Source organism: Triticum dicoccoides, chromosome 2A (assembly GCF_002162155.2).
Source record: "Triticum dicoccoides isolate Atlit2015 ecotype Zavitan chromosome 2A, WEW_v2.0, whole genome shotgun sequence".
Classification (NCBI taxonomy): Eukaryota; Viridiplantae; Streptophyta; class Magnoliopsida; order Poales; family Poaceae; genus Triticum; species Triticum dicoccoides.
Window position 1 is genome coordinate 4,331,879 of NC_041382.1, and position 17,436 is coordinate 4,349,314.

Below are 17,436 nucleotides of genomic sequence, written 5' to 3' on the forward strand. Positions count from 1 at the left end.
GCAAATACCAAGTGATTCATAATCAAGTGGTTCCAAAAGCCCATCCGTATGGAGTTTCTTCATGCGCTTTACACCGATATGACCCAAACGGCAGTGCCACAAATAAGTTGCACTATCATTATCAACTCTGTATCTTTTGGCTTCAACATTATGAATATGTGTGTCACTACTATCGAGATTTAATAAGAATAGACCACTCTTTAAGGGTGCATTACCATAAAAGATATTACTCATATAAATAAAACAACCATTATTCTCTGATTTAAATGAATAACCGTCTCGCATCAAACAAGATCCAGATATAATGTTCATGCTCAACGCTGGCACCAAATAACAATTATTTAGGTCTAATACTAATCCCGAAGGTAGATGTAGAGGTAGCGTGCCGACCGCGATCACATCGACTTTGGAACCATTTCCCACGCGCATCGTCACCTCGTCCTTAGTCAATCTCCCTGTTTCAAGTTGCAAATATTAGCAACAGAACCAGTATCAAATACCTAGGTGCTACTGCGAGCATTAGTAAGGTACACATCAATAACATGTATATCACATATACCTTTGTTCACCTTGCCATCCTTCTTATCCGCCAAATACTTGGGGCAGTTCCGCTTCCAGTGACCAGTCTGCTTGCAGTAGGAGCACTCAGTTTCAGGCTTAGGTCCAGATTTGGGTTTCTTCTCCTGAGCAGCAACTTGCTTGCTATTCTTTTTGAAGTTCCCCTTCTTCTTCCCTTTGCCCTTTTTCTTGAAACTAGTGGTCTTGTTGACCATCAACACTTGATGCTCCTTCTTGATTTCTACCTCCGTAGCTTTCAGCATTGCGAAGAGCTCGGGAATTGTCTTATCCATCCCTTGCATATTATAGTTCATCACGAAGCTCTTGTAGCTAGGTGGAAGTGATTGGAGAATTCTGTCAATGACGCAATCATCTGGAAGATTAACTCCCAATTGAATCAAGTGATTATTATACCCAGACATTTTGAGTATATGCTCACTGACAGAACTGTTCTCCTCCATCTTGCAGCTATAGAACTTATTGGAGACTTCATATCTCTCAATCCGGGCATTTGCTTGAAATATTAACTTCAACTCCTGGAACATCTCATATGCTCCATGACGTTCAAAACGTCGTTGAAGACCCTATTCTAAGCCGTAAAGCATGGCACATTGAACTATCGAGTAGTCATCAGCTTTGCTCTGCCAGACATTCTTAACGTCGTCAGTTGCATCAGCAGCAGGCCTGGCACCCAGCGGTGCTTCCAGGACGTAATTCTTCTGTGCAGCAATGAGGATAATCCTCAAGTTACGGACTCAGTCCGTGTAATTGCTACCATCATCTTTCAACTTTGCTTTCTCAAGGAACGCATTAAAATTCAACGGAACAACAACATGGGCCATCTATCTACAATCAAACATAAACAAGCAAGATACTATCAGGTACTAAGTTCATGATAAATTTAAGTTCAATTAATCATATTACTAAAGAACTCCCACTTAGATAGACATCCCTCTAATCCTCTAAGTGATCACGTGATCCAAATCAACTAAACCATGTCCGATCATCACGTGAGATGGAGTAGTTTCAATGGTGAACATCACTATGTTGATCATATCTACTATATGATTCACGCTCGACCTTTCGGTCTCCGTGTTCCGAGGCCATATCTGTTATATGCTAGGCTCGTCAAGTTAAACCTGAGTATTCTGCGTGTGCAACTGTTTTGCACCCGTTGTATTTGAACGTAGAGCCTATCACACCCGATCATCACGTGGTGTCTTAGCACGAAGAACTTTTGCAACGGTGCATACTCAGGGAGAACACTTTTACTATGATAATTTAGCGAGGGATCATCTTATAATGCTACCGTCAATCAAAGCAAGATAAGATGCATAAAAGATAAACATCACATGCAATCAATATAAGTGATATGATATGGACATCATCATCTTGTGCTTGTGATCTCCATCTCCGAAGCATCGTCATGATCACCATCATCACCGGTGCGACACCTTGATCTCCATCGTAGCATCGTTGTCGTCTCGCCAATCTTATGCTTCTAAGACTATCGCTACCGCTTAGTGATAAAGTAAAGCATTACAGGGAGATTGCATTGCATACAATAAAGCGACAACCATATGGCTCCTGCCAGTTGCCGATAACTCGGTTACAAAACATGATCATCTCATACAATAAAATTAAGCATCATGTCTTGACCATATCACATCACAACTTTCCCTGCAAAAACAAGTTAGACGTCCTCTACTTTGTTTGTTGCAAGTTTTACGTGGCTGCTACGGGCTTAAGCAAGAACCAATCTTACCTACGCATCAAAACCACAACGATAGTTTGTCAAGTTGGTGCTGTTTTAACCTTCACAAGGACCGGGCGTAGCCACACTCGGTTCAACTAAAGTTGGAGAAACTGACACCCACCAGCCACCTGTGTGCAAAGCATGTCGGTAGAACCAGTCTCGCGTAAGCGTACGCGTAATGTCGGTCCGGGCCGCTTCATCCAACAATACCGCCGAACGAAAGTATGACATGCTGGTAAGCAGTATGACTTATGTCGCCCACAACTCACTTGTATTCTACTCGTGCATATAACATCAACACATAAAACCTAGGCTCGGATGCCACTGTTGGGGAACGTAGTAATTTCAAAAAATTTCCTACGCACACGCAAGATCATGGAGATGCATAGCAACGATAGGGGAGAGTGTTGTCCACGTACCCTCGTAGACCGAAAGCGGAAGCATTATGACAACGCGGTTGATGTAGTCGTACGTCTTCGCGACCCGACCGATCAAGCACCGAAACTACGGCACCTCCGAGTTCTAGCAGACGTTCAGCTCGATGACGATCCCCGGACTCCGATCCAGCAAGTCGGGGAAGAGTTCCGTCAGCACGACGGCGTGGTGACGATCTTGATGTTCTACCGTCGCAGGGCTTCGCCTAAGCACCGCTATAATATTATCGAGGAGTATGGTGGAGGGGGGCACCGCAGATGGCTAAGAGAACAATCATGAAGATCAACTTGTGTGTCTAGAGGTGCCCCCCTGCCCCCGTATATAAAGGAGCAAGGGGGAGGGGCGGCCGACCAGGAGGAGGCGCGCCAGGGAGGAGTCCTACTCCTACCGGGAGTAGGACTCCCTCCTTTTTCCTTGTCCAACTAGGAGAGGGGGAAGGAAGGGAAAGAGGAGAGGAAGGAAAGGGGGGGCGCCGCCCCCCTCCTTGTCCAATTCAGACTAGAGGGGGAGGGGGCGCGTGGCCTGCCCTGGCCGCCCCTCCTCTTCTCCACTTTGGGCCCATGAGGCCCATTAACCCCCGGGGGGGTTCCGGTAACCCATCGGTACTCCGGTTTTATCCGAAACTTCTCCGGAACATTTCCGGTGTCCGAATATAGCCGTCCAATATATCAATCTTTATGTCTCAACCATTTCGAGACTCCTCGTCATGTCCGTGATCACATCCGGGACTCTGAACAAACTTTGGTACATCAAAATATATAAACTCATGATGAAACTATCATCGTAACGTTAAGCGTGCGGACCCTACGGGTTCGAGAACAATGTAGACATGACCGAGACACGTCTCCGGTCAATAACCAATAGCAGAACCTGGATGCTCATATTGGCTCCTACATATTCTACGAAGATCTTTATCGGTCAGACCGCATAACAACATACGTTGTTCCCTTTGTCATCGGTATGTTACTTGCCCGAGATTTGATCGTCGGTATCTTAATACCTAGTTCAATCTCGTTACCGGCAAGTCTCTTTACTCGTTCTGTAATACATCATCTCCCAACTAACTCATTAGTTGCAATGCTTGCAAGGCTTATGTGATGTGCATTACCGAGAGGGCCCAGAGATACCTCTCCGACAATTGGAGTGACAAATCCTAATCTCGAAATACGCCAACCCAACATGTACCTTTGGAGACACCTGTAGAGCTCCTTTATAATCACCCAGTTACATTGTGACGTTTGGTATCACACAAAGTGTTCCTGCGGCAAACGGGAGTTGCATAATCTCATAGTCATAGGAACATGTATAAGTCATGAAGAAAGCAATAGCAACATACTAAATGATCAGGTGCTAAGCTAATGGGATGGGTCATGTCAATCACATCATTCTCCTAATGATGTGATCCCGTTAATCAAATGACAACACATGTCTATGGTTAGGAAACATAACCATCTTCGATTAACGAGCTAGTCAAGTAGAGGCATACTAGTGACGTTTAGTTTTTCTATGTATTCACACAAGTATTATGTTTCCGGTTAATACAATTCTAGCATGAATAATAAACATTTATCATGATATAAGGAAATAAATAATACCTTTATTATTGCCTCTAGGGCATATTTCCTTCAACTAGAGCTTCAAACCTCAAGCTAAATAGAGTAATACTAGTGCATACAAAGCCTCAAGCTAAACAAAATATGCAGTACCTAGGAAGTAATCATCATATTTTCACAAAAACAACATGCAATGCAGACATATATGCTCATACAAGAAGATCACTGCCTGCAGTTTTATTTAGATGACATACACTGCAAAAATCTTAAGAGAAAACAACTGCACCGAGCAATTTACTTCATGATTAAGCAAGCAAGTCGACATGGCATCAAATCGAACACAAGCATAAAAGATCTGTCAATCTGCATCATCAGTAGAGCTACACTGCAGCAGGGCATTTCAGCATTATTTAACCCTTCAAATATTTTGTCAGAGTACATGCCACGAGTCTACACTCTATAGTAAACACAACTGTAGTTTTCAGCAAACGAAACACAAATCTGGGGTACCAACCGTTCAAAAGGACAACAAAACCGCATCTAAACAGCAGGGTTCCAGAAATCACAATACAAAATTGTGCATCTCACAGCTGACTCACACATATTTAATCTAAATAAAACTGGACTAACTACCCAATAATCAACCTCTTTAGCTCCAGTATTTTCAACCTGACCAATTTAGCTCCAATATTTTCAACCTGATCATGACAAAAGGTCAGTCAGGACTAAATATGTTACAAAAGTGCAGGGAAACAAAACTCTAGTGCTGTAGAATAGTTGCTGCAACCTCTGTATTAAGTACACAAAAATAAGAAGGATTCAATAATATATATACATGCACAAAAAGAAGAGTTGCCATCAATGCTTCAGTTCTGCACTTATCGATGTAGTGGTATATATACCAATTCATAGTACTGTCACAACTTCTTCACTTTATAATTTAGTTTTGACATTCAGATTGCCAATCTGTGTTACCCCAATGAAAGCGTATATCACTGTAAATAGTATTCCATGAAAGAGAAACCCAATGTAGACAACATTTGCCCATGGAGTACAAATATTGACCTCATTTAGTGGTAATTAATGTGTACTCCTAAACAGACGATGAAGGCTATGTTTCAGTTACCAAAAAGTGAAAATAACATAAGTAAGAAGCACAGTTGCAGTGATTACAATTTGGCATGAACTTTCTCCAGTGGGACAGGCACAATTTGCAGAGTGTGCTCAAACAAGAGGTAGTTATTCATCTCATCAGCTACAATCTTGGCCACCTGATATACCAAGAACTAACGGTTGGTACTGCAACTCTCTCAGACGAGTACTAACTAGAAAGAGCACCATGGGGACGGGGAGGGTTGGATGGAAATCTCACCAGGATGAGGTTGAAGATGAACCAGGAGGTGCCGAAGAGGAACACGGACAGGGACAACAGGAACGGCATGAACTACATCCCTCTTCGACCAACCTCTGCACAAGCACAACCACACGCATGGCTCATGACTCAGTAGTTAGCGCGTACACCAAACTGTTGACTGTGGATTTCAGACATGTGTGCGTGTGTACCGTGAAGACGGCGATCCATGAAGCTGATCGAGACGTCGACGTAGGGCACGGCGATGGCGCCAAGCCGCGATGCCGCCGCCGAGGACGACGAGGGAGAGGACCAAGACCCCCGCTCACAGTCGGTGGTGGCGACCATGTCCACAACGACCTCCGTCTTGGGCTGCGGGATGAGCACGCCGTCCCGGACGGCGACCACCAGGTCCTTCCAGTGCTCGTTCCGGAGCGGCGCGCTGGACGGGGAAGGGGTGGAGGCGTCGGCGAGGAGCCAGCAGAGATGGCGGTGGAGGTGCGGCGCCGAGGGCGGGACGAGCGCGGCGGCCCTGCGGCGAAGGGCGCCGACTGAGGCCTCCGGGACGGGCAAAGCATGAGCGGTGGACGTCCTCCGGGAGGCGATGAGGAGCGGGTGGTGGCGCGCGGGCGCGGGCGGCGGGGTTGGATCTGAATCGGGAGGGATGGGATCGGCGGGGTGGCGGCGCCGATGTGGGAGACGAGGGGAGGGATGCGGGAGAGGGAGCGCTAGGGTTCGTGGGGTGAGAGGGTGAGGGAGTTTTCTTTTTTCTTTTTCTTTTTTTTTGAGACAAAGATGGGGAGGGGGGTGAGGGAGAAAGGGCTGCCGTTGGATCCGAGAGCATCTGACGGCGTTTGAGCACGATCCGCGTGACATGTCCATGGACCAATCAGAACCCAGTAGACGTTATGACCTTCTAAATTGGTCGTAATCGACTAAAAATAAGGTGTTGAGCCATATTTTTTCAAAAAAGGTGTTGAATCATATAAACAATTTTATGATATGAGAAGTTCAAAAAGAAACATTTTCATTGTGTCACCAAATGTGACATAGTTTTTAGGAAAACTAACAAACTTGGAATTGGAATAAGACAAATATCTTTTAAAAATCGTTATGAGAAATGAGTTTTTAGGGGGGGGGGGTCATTTTCTATTTTTGGAGTGCCAAAAATGTTACAGCACCACTCCATTTTCCAAAACTATAAGACAACATTTTATGTACAGTTGAGCAAATCTTTAGATGTAAAATGCTTTCGATCCACCTCTCATCAAAAAGACAAATTGTGTTTAAAAAAGCATCTATCCCGACATTCTTTTGTTTTTCTTCTACTTTTTCACATGAAAAATTCAAATAAATGATCTTATATTGTGCACAATGGTGCATCTTGGAATGACAAACAATGTTACCTAAGAATGTTTTCATTTTCTTTGCACCGAAAATTCATTTTTCATTCTTCGAGTGCCTGAAAAGAGGCTTTTTTGTGAAGGACCTGCCAAATATTTGTTGCAAAATTGGACCAAATCATTTTTCTAAAATACTAGGCCATATTTAATGCACAATTGACCAAATGGTTGGGTGTAAAAAGTTTTGATCCACCTCTCATGAAAAGACAAATTTCCGCCGATTCAGGTGGAAGCGGGTCAAATTTGAACTAGGGCTGCCTTGTAGTTTGCTATTTATTTTTTCCAAAAATCATTTCTAAGTACATAAGTATCTATTTAATCAGAGAAACACCAAAAACATTTCAAGATTCAACCACTAGCTACGAACGGTCATTCCCGCCGTTTTGACCGCATTTTGAAACAGGCATAAAAAATTCAAAAAAAAATCAAAAAATTGGGAAACCTTCGCATTGTGTCATTATATGTGGCCAAGTTCCCAGTAAAAATAACAAACTTGTAATACGGCAATTATTTTAAAAAAGTGTTCTCAGAAACGAGCTATCACGTATGGAGATCAATGGCTTACAAGCCAAATGACCAATCTTATGGCCACATTCATGGCATAGTTTGTTCAAATGATCTTATATTGTGCACAAGGGTGCATATTGGAATGGCAAACAATGTTGCCTAAGGAAGTTTTCATTTTCTTTGGATGAAAAAACCATTTTCCATTTTTCGAGTGCCCAAAAGGAGGTTTTTTTGTGAAGGACCTCCCAAATATTTGTTGCAAAATTGAACCAAATCATTTTTCTAAAATACTAGGACATATTTAATGCACAATTGACTAAATGGTTGGGTGTAAAAAGTTTTGATCCACCTCTCGTGAAAAAGACAAATTTCCACCGGTTCAGTTGGAAGCGGGTCAAATTTGAACTATAGCTGTCTTGTAGTTTGCTCTTTATTTTTTCCAAAAATCATTTCTAGGTACATAAGTATCTATTTAATCAGACAAACACCAAAAAAATTCCAAGATTCAACCACTAGCTAGGAACGGTCATTCCCGCCGTTTTGACCGCATTTTGAAACGAGCATAAAAAGTTAAAAAAAAATCAAAAAATTCTGAAACCTTCGCATTGTGTCATTATATGTGGCCAAGTTCTCAGGAAAAATAACAAACTTGTAATACGGCAATTATTTTAAAAAAAGTATTCTCAGAAACGAGCTATCACGTATGGAGATCAATGGCTTTCAAGCCAAATGATCAATCTTATGGCCACATTCATGGCATAGTTTGTTCAAATGATCTCATATTGTGCACAAGGGTGCATATTGGAATGGCAAACAATGTTGCCTAAGGAAGTTTTCATTTTCTTTGGACGAAAAAACCATTTTCCATTTTTTGAGTGCCCAAAAGGAGGTTTTTTTGTGAAGGACCTCCCAAATAATTGTTGCCAAATTGGACCAAATCATTTTTATAAAATACAAGGACATATTTAATGCACAACTTACCAAATGGTTGGATGTAAAAAGTTTTGATCCACCTCTCGTGAAAAAAACAAATTTCCACCGATTCAGTTGGAAGTGGGTCAAATTTGAACTGCAGCTGCCTCATAGTTTGCTATTTATTTTTTCAAAAAATCATTTCTAGTTACATAAGTACCTGTTTAATCATAAATACATGGTTTGGTGGCGATACGTCCAGGTTTGGGCGGTGGCCAAGGGCCCCAACTCTAGAGCGTGTAAACTCGCATGGCCGTCGCGTGGTCACCGCGTGACCGTGGCGTTGCAATGTGTTCTGGGCGGCCTAGGCATATCTAGTGGGTTGGGCACTCCCCAGGTAGGTGCTAGGAAGAAAATTACAACATAAGATTCTCACGAGGAGACCGATCGATGCTCAAACATGAATTAGCAGCCAAGTGTTTGATTAGCGGTATGGGAAATGTAAATGGCTAATGGGCGTGAGTTTTGGCTGAGGATGATCAATTACTAAGAAGACCTTCTTCACATATTTTCATCTCAAAAGGAGGAGGCTAGGTGGTACTTGCTTTGCAAAGTACCACACTGGACATTAATACGAATGTTGACGCTGGACTCAAAATAATGAATGGATTGAGCAGGCATTTGGTGGAGGATGTTTATTTGGGCATAGGAAAACACTGTAGAAAATGGATACTATTTGGACATGCCAAAGTGGTACTTCCTTCACAAAGTGCTGCTCTGAACAGAATAGGAAAATTAATATTGTTGAATTATTTTTGAACTAGGAAAGGAAGGTTTTTGACATATTTGATGAAGATATGATCCAAAAAATTTATGAGAATTTTTTGGGAATTTTTGGAATAAAAGAAATATAGGTTGCTTCACAACCTAGGGCAAAAATTGACACATGGACATGACACATAGGCAAAACTGATGAGATGGCGCCTAGTCATCGCAACCCACCACAATTTACAAGGCTATGACCATCTATATTGGCCGTTAACAACTAGAAATAAGGCAGCGGACTAGCACTGTTTGCTTTATGACCATTTCATGTAAGGAAATTACAACCTTTCTGACCAAAATGGTCGCAATGGTTTAGGGTTTGGAGCCCCCCGAACAACTTTTGACCAATTGGTCTCAAATGGTCATTGATTTATGTCCAATTCTTCCAGGGTCACTGACAGAAGGTCACTAGTTGACATATTTCTTGTAGTGTACGAGCCCTACCCCTCGGTTTATATAGATACCGGGAGGGGGGGGGGTCTAGGGTTATATCCTAGTTGGCTATGTACAAAGAGAACGGGTTGTAGATGATTTCTAACATCTTGGAGTGCACAGTTGGTCTTCGGGAATCTTCCTTTCATGCGCCATGGGCCACTTCAACATGGCCCACTAGTTAACCAACCTGGGGGTGCTCGGCCTGTCCCACCAGGCCGGGAGACAACATGGTAAGAGGCCCCCGTCAGAGAGACCATCAAATGCCCCGGTAGAAAAAACCATCGATTCAGCAGTACCAGTTTGACATCAAGGAAGTGTACATGATCTACGAGATGCATAACTCTAAGAATCAACGGAAGCGCGTGCTCCGCGAAGTGCGCACCATACAGACCGCACAACCACACCATTGGTCGGGTTGCAAAATTCCGATCACATTTGATCTTTGAGATAACTGATGAATTCTATTTTTATGCTTATCAGACCGTTGTTGACACCAGATTATCTTTGAATTTCTGAGAAAGTCACTCCGATAATGCCACTAATGACTATAGAATGCGAGGGATCGTGAAATCCTCTCTTTATTTTGTTTCTAGAGAAAAATGAGGCCATACATGGAGAAAATGAATCATTTAGAAGGAAAGAAACCATGGCACAGCCGGACAGACACCTGAATTTCTCTATTTCGTGTTTTTCTATCGGGTTTTTTTGCTTTTTATTTCATTATTTATTTTTTAATTTCCTTTTACTTTTATTTTTTATTTTTCTTTCTTTTTGCGCAGTTTCTTTTTCATTTTGTGAACATCTTTTTCAAATTTGTGAACATTTTAATCATAATCATTTTTCTAGTTTGCAAACATTTTTATGAACTTGTGAACATTTTTAAATTCATGGATACTTTTTGAAACTCATAAACATTTGAATCAACAAATATTTTTGAAATTTGGAACATGTTTGGAAATGGATGACATTTTGTTGTTTGACGGACATTTTTTGTATTGCATGAATATTTTTTAATTTCTTGAACACTTTTTGAATCAATGAACTTTATTTTGTGATTCATGACTATTTTTTGATTGATGTGAACTTTTAAAAAAAAGTCATGAACATTTTCTGAGTTCGTGAACATTTGTTCAAATTGACAAACATTTTATCATTTCTTGAACATATTTGAAAATTCAGGATGCTTTTGGAGAAAATTCCTTATATAACACCGTTTTAAATTTTGATTCCCTATTTGACACTGGAAAACTTTTTCTTCCCTATATAACACTGCGCCTAAATTTTATGCCCTTCACGACACTTCCGTCCATTTTAAGCCTTAAAGATGTTAAATGACACCTAAAAAGACCTATTTACCCCTCATGTGGCATGTGACCAAAATTTTAGGTTTATGTGTGTATCCGGCCGACTCGTTTTGTGTACGTCACGGACAAGCACCGAGGAGAATTAGTACGGCTGAACGCTGCCGCCACGCGTACTGGTGCTGCTCGCACCTCTTGGCCTCCGATGCGGCTGGCCGCAAAGCTTCTTGTGCTCTGAACTGATGGCAGCTGATACGAACGATGCATAGAGATAGTCCCTTCGCTCGGACACTGCCTTCCTCCTCCTACATGCAGCACTCCTGCTCTACCTTTGTTGTTGTTAATAAGCCCTATTCAAGAATTCGTCCAACTAATCAGTTAACTTGCCAATTAATCCCTATTCATAGGGTCATTGAATAGCCGATAAATGGATAAATTGTTCGATTAATTGATTAAATGACTGATTAAGTTACCGATTAATCTATTAATCCTCAACTCGCCAGCCAACCAAGTAGCTACCAATTAACGAGTTCCTCAACAATGTTAATAAGTTTCTACTCCACCAAGCACGTGCTCCTCCGCCCTCATTCACTTCAATCGTTGCGGCTGGGCGGAGCACGAGAAGCTTGTTGTACCACAAAGATGCGACCACACGGGAACACAAATCTCAAACATTTCCATCATGCCGAGCACAGGAAAACAGTATGAATAAGGGGAATGGATTCAGTTTCGCTTGATCCAGTGGCGAACGGGCTCTAGCGAGCGAATTTGCCACTCGTGTGCATCGTTCGACGAGGTCGGTGCTAAACAAATTGAAGGTTATTAGATTCATCGTTCGAAGAGTTTAGTTATATCATGTTTGACGAGTGTAGTAATATGTGAGTGTGTTAATAAATAATTAAAGCTAAGCATTAATATTTTTGATAAAGTTTGTGAGTCCTTATGCATGAAAGTGGTGGCCGCTGGCATTAGCGATGAAGCCAGAGTATAATTTATTTTGATTGAATAAACCTTTGTGTGTTCTGACCGGGGGCGCACGATGGTTAACTCCTCCCAAGCTCCTCCTCAGGAGCATGCGAGTTATGCTTTGCTTCGAGGGCTAATAAAAGTTTTGCAATAAATACGTTTTCTTTTCGACTTGTTCAATGTGAGCTTTTGGTCTACAAGCACTTCTAGATATCCATATTTTGCTAGCCTCTTCGGCACCGTGCATTGCCCACTCTCACCTCGAGACATGGTGCAAACTTCGCCGGTGCATGATCCCGTGAGATGATACATACTGTGACACATAAGCCTCCTGACATCTTTTTTCAAAACAACCAACATACCTATCTATCATGGCATTTCCATAGCCATTTTAAGATATATTGCCATGCAACTTTCATTGTTAATATTTACATGACTTGAGCATTCATTGTCATATTTCTTTGCATGATCGTATAGAGCTGACATAATTTTTGTGGAAAAGCCACCATTCATCATTATAATACATGTTAAGCTAGATCATTGCACATCCTGGTACACTGCCAGAGGAATTCATTTTCAGTCATTATATTGTTCATATCTTTGAGTTGTAAGTAAATAAAGTGTGATGCATCATTAGCGTGCACCCCTACATGTGAGGATAAAGAAAAGAAAAAAAAGAGGGCAAAATGTGCCCACCAAAAAAATAAAAAATAAAATGAGAGAAAAAGATAGAGGGGGGCACATCACTATCCTCTTACCACACTTGTGCTTCAAAGTAGCACCATGCATTTCATATAGAGAGTCCTCACGATCTTCATTTTCATATACTAGTGAGAAATTTACATTATAGAACTTCACTATTCCAATGGCCAGTTTTCTCATATGCTCGAGGTCTTCATGAGCAAGTAATTTGGATGCACATCCACTTAGCTTCATATACAGAGCTTTCATACATTTATAGCGCTATCACAAACTTTCTACTTTGAGATGCATGCTAGATAGCGGTCTTGGGGTGGAGTAATAATAGTAGATGCAATTGGATTAACGGTCTACTTGTTACAGACATAATGCCTATATGAGATTATGCCATGAATGATCACAATTATAACTATGCACAATTATGTCAATTGCCCAATAGTAATCTATCTAACACACCATTTCTATGCTTTCGGGAGATGCCACCAGTGAACCTATGGCCCATGGGTCTATTTTCCATCAATACAAAAGCTTCTACAATTGCTACTTATTTGCCTTTGTACTTTTTGCCGTTTTGCCTATCACTACCAGCTTTTTATCTTGTATCTAGCAATAACAAGGGGAGTGATGACCCCCTTGCCTTTGTTGGGTGCAAACATCTGTTGTGTTTGTGTGCAGGTACTGCTAACGTTGTTAGTGTGATGCCTCCTACTATTCGATAAACCTTGATTCTTAACTAAGAAAAATATTTTTTTGCCACTGTGCTACATCACCCTTCCTCTTAAGTGAAATCCAACAACTCCTACGGGAGTAGCAGATGCCCCCTCCGCATCCGTCCAAGAGCAGCTGAAGAACGAGCCCCACAGCGCCGCCATCAAATCCCACTACCCAGAGAAAGGATCACACATAAACCATACCAACACATATCCAGCCAACTCTATATCTCCCAATCTCTTGAAGGGCATGCTTTATGTGATGCTTGTTTTATCTGTCGGTTTAGTTGTTTCATTTGATTACTCTCTTATTGTGATATGAATGGAAAATGAAACATAATGCATAACAACAGGCAACACTCAAACATCATAATATTTCAAGTTCTATTGTTTGGACAATCCCTTTATAGATCAACAACAAATTGGTAAGCCCGAAGATCCAAAGCGGTCCTAGAACCACTGGAACCAAACAATGGGAAGAAGGCCTCAACACATGCAGGGTTCTGTGCTCGCCGCGACTATGTCCTCCTCCCGGACAAAGGGATCACAGGAAGAAGCTTGCAAAAACATGCCACCACGGCCTCCTCCCAAACCTTTCCCTGATAAAACAAAAAAAACCACTCGCCGCCGTGGCTTCCCGACACCGTTGCCTACTTTGAGAGCGTAGTGATGGCCACCTCGTCAATGGATGCCAAGCTCACACCGACACACATGAGGACCAACAAAGAAGCTCACGAAAGGAGCGAAGCGAGAGGAAGCATGTGGGAGGCCGTGTCAAATTGTCGAGCACACAAATAGCTTTTATGGATGCACCGGGGAGGGCAACCGCTGTTACACGTCCCACCCCACACTCACATGTAAGAATCAGCGACGGAAAGAGTCTGGGAAGACCAAGACCCTTTGCGTTCGTGTAGGCCAGGCCCCTCCGCAACCGGGCATGCCACACCCTCCACACCAAAATCCGATGTCAACACGTGTTATCCTATGTTAGTGGTTTCGGAGTTGTTGATGTAGGAGTTCGCATCGTGTGGCTTTCTGAGTTCATCTCTGTGTTGTGCTTGGGCGTTAAGTATTGTTGCCTCAATATCCTGTCTCTTTCACTTATGGTGTGCACCAGAGCAATTGGTGCAACCGGTGCACCGGTCCCCTGTGGCACATAAAAAAAATGCTCAAAAAAATCCAGGAAAATTTTAGTGCATTGACACAACATCAATGTATGTTGTCAAAAAAATCAAATAAAAATTTGAAACATTGCTCGACATACAAAAATGACAAAAATGACACCGAATAGTACATAACACCAGTTGGGCTTTAGTTTTTGCCCATTAGCACATTGATGTCAAATTTGTCATTTTTGTATCTCGAGCAATGTTTTGAATTTTGATTTGAAATTTTGTGACAACATACTTTGATATTGTGTCAATGCACTAAATTATTTTGGGATTTTTTTGAACATTTTTGAATGTGTATCAGGGTCCAGTGCGCCGGTAGCACCAATTGCCCCGGTGCACCAGATAACCGGTGCTGCATCTCCCAACTACCTTGCTTAGGAGGTTGATCTTTGCGTTGTATAGTCACTATGTTGAGGGTGTTTTTTGTGTTTTGGTTTTCTTGCTTCGGCAAGGTGTATTTGCCCATCGGGTTGTAGAAGTTTTTTTTGCTGTATTTGGTTTTCCATATAAAATGAAGCAATCTCTTTTTGAAATAAGATCATATTTCAATAAAGAATACCCCGACCCCTGGCTGTATAGACAAAACACTTTATTCAACCATTTATTCATACGGAAAGAAAGACATGTGTCACACGGCTTGCCGCACGCCCACCTCTAATCTATTGCTAATTAGGGTCGGTCACCAACCAGTGGTACACCACGGCAGCAATGAGTTCCCCCAGAGCATTTCTGTCCGATACACCGAGACCCAGAGCCTGGACAAGAAACGCAAATCTAGTTAATCATTCAATTTCATTAATAATGATGAACAAAAAATGCAATAGCAGCCAGTTTGGAATTAAGCACGGTCTGACCTGCAATGTCGTCCTGGCCGGCCGCTGCAAGGCACAAGGAGCTGTTCATGATGAGCGCCGAGACGATGACGAAGAGAGCCATCTGGAGGAGCACCATGAGACGGCCGGCAGCTCTACTACTACCCAAGAATGCCATGGGTATATCTGGTTGTGCTGATATTTGAGGGTTTGAGAGCTTTTATTTTCTTGGGAAATGAGGCTTTCAGAACTGTGTGTCCTGCTGTGCTGCTTGCCTATCCTACTTCCAAGGCCGGTATTTATAGTCCGCGTGCGCACGAAGAAAAGCTTCACTCGAGTGTCCACCAATGTCCGATGATAATAGTCGCTCTCCTTTTTTGTGGGTACTATATAGTTTTCTCCGGTTAGTCAACAAGGCTGCGAGCGACGTACTAGGTATTCATAGACCCACGTCGCTCCTGTCTCCCCGGCCTCTGCTTCCTTATCTGTAAAGGCTTCATCTGACGCTGTGTCTCTTTCTCTACTCTCCGCTCATCCCCTCACACATAGCCGTTTTTTTTTTTGAGTTACACATAGATGCTGAGTGCTGAGCGTTCTACCGCTTTTTTTAAGAAAGACCATCATGGCTAGCTTTATTGATTAATTAACAGAGATGCATCGTCTACGAGCTTGCTGACCAAACAATCTAGAGGCTCGTTAGTCCAACTAGAAGAAAATTTTTTACAATACTAAAACTAGCTAGCACATGCCCCGCTTGATTTGCTAATCAAAGACAATGCTTAAAGTTGAGCTTTCCAATCAAGATAGAGATGTCCACACATTCCGTGAATATCGCTGCCGCCACGTCCCACCAAGTACTTTGACAGGAGCAACAGTTGATCACCGTTAGAGAGTCGGATTCCGCTTCAACCCGCTGGAACCGTATGTTGTTTGCCAAGTTCAGTCTGTCCCTCATCGCCATTGCCTCTGATGTCATTGCGTCCGCTGCATAGGGGATAAGCTTACAGTGAGCTGCAAGGAAAAATACCTCATTCGTCTCTAATAATTGCTTCCGTAGCTCCAACTCCTTCATCCACAAAAAAGGCTGGGTCCATTGAGTTTGATGAACATTGTGTCTGGTTTCAACCATCTTGCCTCCTCTGTCACAACTATCTTCAACATGGCTCGCTGATAGTTGTATGTAATCGCTAAGACCGACAAAGGCCATCTTACCAACGCGGGCAACTCTCATTATATGTTATAAGGTGGTGTGTCCATCGGAGATACCAACATCCAACCACTACCAGCTGTTCAATCTCCAATGTTAGCATTAGAGGTAGTGGCGTTTGATCAATCACTACTAGGGAAAACCTTATACACAGAATCTTAGCAGCAGCGCGGCACAAAAAGAAGCGCTACTGCTAATTAGCAGTAGCGCGGGTTTTTAGCCCTCGCTACTACTAAGTTGATAGTAGTAGCGCGGGTTTTTAACCCTCGCTACTACTAAGCGGTCTCTACCGTGCCCCCCGACACATGCCATAGTAGTAGCGAGGGGTATAAACCCGCGCTACTACTAAGTTGATAGTAGTAGCGCGGTTTTATACCCCTCGTTACTACTAAGTACGAGGTAGGTGAAGTCGCCATATCCTCGGCCGAATCCCCATCTCCTCCCCCAAATGCATCCTCTCTTCCACCACTCTCTCCTCTCACTTTTCATACGCTCTCACATGGACCTCTTGCCCATGCACCCATCCTCCTCCATGGCGCCGAAAGAGGCCGCTGCCTCACGCCACCGGCGTCTAGGAGCTCGCCGGTCTTCCACCGACGTCTAGGAGGCCGCCGCCCCGCGCCACCACATCGGAGCACCTTGCCACCGGTGACTAGCTCCGCTGCTCCCTACATCACCTTCCTCTCTCCCTCAGTTTTCCTTTTCTCTCTCTCCCTCTGGTTTGACTCACCCTCCCATGTCCATGCCCGTGCAGGTCGTCGCCATGGATGACCCGGAGCTATCTGGCATGGTCGGGAAGAGGAGCCCCACGCCGCGGCCTGGCTCTGCCATAGA

The 17,436-nt window shown here is 43.0% G+C and overlaps 1 long non-coding RNA gene across 1 annotated transcript; it reads right to left on the reverse strand.

The window, feature by feature from the left end:
* Positions 1-15,157: 15,157 nt before the first annotated feature.
* On the reverse strand, positions 15,158-15,653 carry LOC119358557. The gene is made up of 2 exons (XR_005172252.1): positions 15,438-15,653; positions 15,158-15,338 (listed from the first exon to the last, which is right to left on the reverse strand). It is a non-coding gene; the product is annotated as an uncharacterized LOC119358557 (long non-coding RNA).
* Positions 15,654-17,436: the final 1,783 nt, after the last annotated feature.